This window comes from Dunckerocampus dactyliophorus, unplaced genomic scaffold (genome assembly GCF_027744805.1).
Source record: "Dunckerocampus dactyliophorus isolate RoL2022-P2 unplaced genomic scaffold, RoL_Ddac_1.1 HiC_scaffold_57, whole genome shotgun sequence".
NCBI lineage: Eukaryota > Metazoa > Chordata > Actinopteri > Syngnathiformes > Syngnathidae > Dunckerocampus > Dunckerocampus dactyliophorus.
Window position 1 is genome coordinate 50,001 of NW_026559893.1, and position 2,500 is coordinate 52,500.

Sequence of the window (2,500 nt, forward strand, 5' to 3'; positions counted from 1 at the left end):
TGGAGCCTCAAAGCGGATAGAAATAGCGTGGAGAGCCGCTGTTAAGCCAGACGCCCTCTGGCGGACACAGGCAGGAGTTGCAGTAAATGCATTGAAGTCAATGGGCGAGAGTAAGCCATGCCTTGCGTCCTGGAGCCCAGGGGCGGTTCTAAAGTCTGTGAGAGCCGCTGTGTCCCTGGATGAAATGAGAAAAAGGGTGAAAAAATGGCAAAGTGTCAAGGGAGCTAGGCAGAAACCCATGCCTAGGGTCCTGGAGCCCAGGGGCGGCTGCAAAGTCTGTGGAGAGCCGCTGTTGCCCTGGATGAAATGAGAAAAAGGGTGAAAAAATGGCAAAGTGTCAAGGGAGCTAGGCAGAAACCCATGCCTAGGGTCCTGGAGCCCAGGGGCGGTTCTAAAGCCTGTGAGAGCCGCTGTTGCCCTGGATGAAATGAGAAAAAAGGTGAAAAAATGGCAAAGTGTCAAGGGAGAAATTCAGAAACCCATGCCGAGCGTCCTGGAGCCCAGGGGCCGCGGGAAAGTCTGTGGAGAGCCGCTGTGTCCCTGGATGAAATGAGAAAAAAGGTGAAAAAGTAACAAAGTGTCAAGGGAGAAATTCAGAAACCCAGGCCGAGCTGCCTGGAGCCTCAAAGCGGATAGAAATAGCGTGGAGAGCCGCTGTTAAGCCAGACGCCCTCTGGCGGACACAGGCAGGAGTTGCAGTAAATGCATTGAAGTCAATGGGCGAGAGTACCCAATGCGCCAAAAAAGTGCTGAAAATATGACAAAGTGTCAAATGAATGGGAGTCAATGGGCGAGAGTACCCAATGCACAAAAAAAGTGCTGAAAATATGACAAAGTGTCAAATGAATGGGAGTCAATGGGCGAGAGTACCCAATGCGCCAAAAAAGTGCTGAAAATATGACAAAGTGTCAAATGAATGGGAGTCAATGGGCGAGAGTACCCAATGCACAAAAAAAGTGCTGAAAATATGACAAAGTGTCAAATGAATGGGAGTCAATGGGCGAGAGTACCCAATGCACAAAAAAAAGTGCTGAAAAAGTCCACACGAGCCTAGTCAGAAATGCAGGCCGAGGCGGCTGGAGCCCCAAAGCGGCTATAAAAAGCGTGGAGAGCCGCTGTCGCCCTGGAGAAACGGAGAAAAAGTGCTGAAAAAAGGCCCACGTCCTAACGGACCTAGGCGGAAGTGCAGGCGAGGCGGCAGGAGTCTGAAAACCGCTATAAAAAGCGTGGAGAGCCGCTGTCGCCCCGGAGAAACGTAGAAAAAGTGCTGAAAAAAGGCCTAAATCCTAACGGACCTAGGCGGAAGTGCAGGCGAGGCGGCAGGAGTCTGAAAACGGCTATAAAATGCGTGGAGAGCCGCTGTCGCCCCGGAGAAACGGAGAAAAAGTGCTGAAAAAAGGCCTAAATCCTAACGGACCGAGGCGGAAGTGCAGGCGAGGCGGCAGGAGTCTGAAAACGGCTATAAAATGCGTGGAGAGCCGCTGTCGCCCCGGAGGAACGGAGAAAAAGTGCTGAAAAAAGGCCTAAATCCTAACGGACCGAGGCGGAAGTGCAGGCGAGGCGGCAGGAGTCTGAAAACGGCTATAAAATGCGTGGAGAGCCGCTGTCGCCCCGGAGGAACGGAGAAAAAGTGCTGAAAAAAGGCCTAAATCCTAACGGACCGAGGCGGAAGTGCAGGCGAGGCGGCAGGAGTCTGAAAACGGCTATAAAATGCGTGGAGAGCCGCTGTCGCCCCGGAGGAACGGAGAAAAAGTGCTGAAAAAAGGCCTAAATCCTAACGGACCGAGGCGGAAGTGCAGGCGAGGCGGCAGGAGTCTGAAAGCGGCTATAAAACGCGTGGAGAGCCGCTCGGATGATTTTTCAAAGTGTCAAATGAATGGGAGTGAATGGGGCAGAGTACCCAATGTGTAAAAAAAGTGCTGAAAAAACGACAAAGTCCACACGAGCCTAGTCAGAAATGCAGTCCGAGGCGGCTGGAGCCCCAAAGCGGCTATAAAACCCGTGGAGAGCCGCTCGGATGATTTTTCAAAGTGTCAAATGAATGGGAGTGAATGGGGCAGAGTACCCAATGTGTAAAAAAAGTGCTGAAAAAACGACAAAGTCCACACGAGCCTAGTCAGAAATGCAGTCCGAGGCGGCTGGAGCCCCAAAGCGGCTATAAAATGCGTGGAGAGCCGCTCGGATGATTTTTCAAAGTGTCAAATGAATGGGAGTGAATGGGGCGGAGTACCCAATGCGCGAAAAAAGTGCTGAAAAAACGACAAAGTCCACACGAGCCTAGTCAGAAATGAAGGCCGAGGCGGCTGGAGCCCCAAAGCGGCTATAAAATGCGTGGAGAGCCGCTCGGATGATTTTTCTAAGTGTGAAATGAATGGGAGTGAATGGGGCGGAGTACCCAATGCGCGAAAAAAGTGCTGAAAAAACGACAAAGTCCACACGAGCCTAGTCAGAAATGAAGGCCGAGGCGGCTGGAGCCCCAAAGCGGCTATAAAATGCGTGG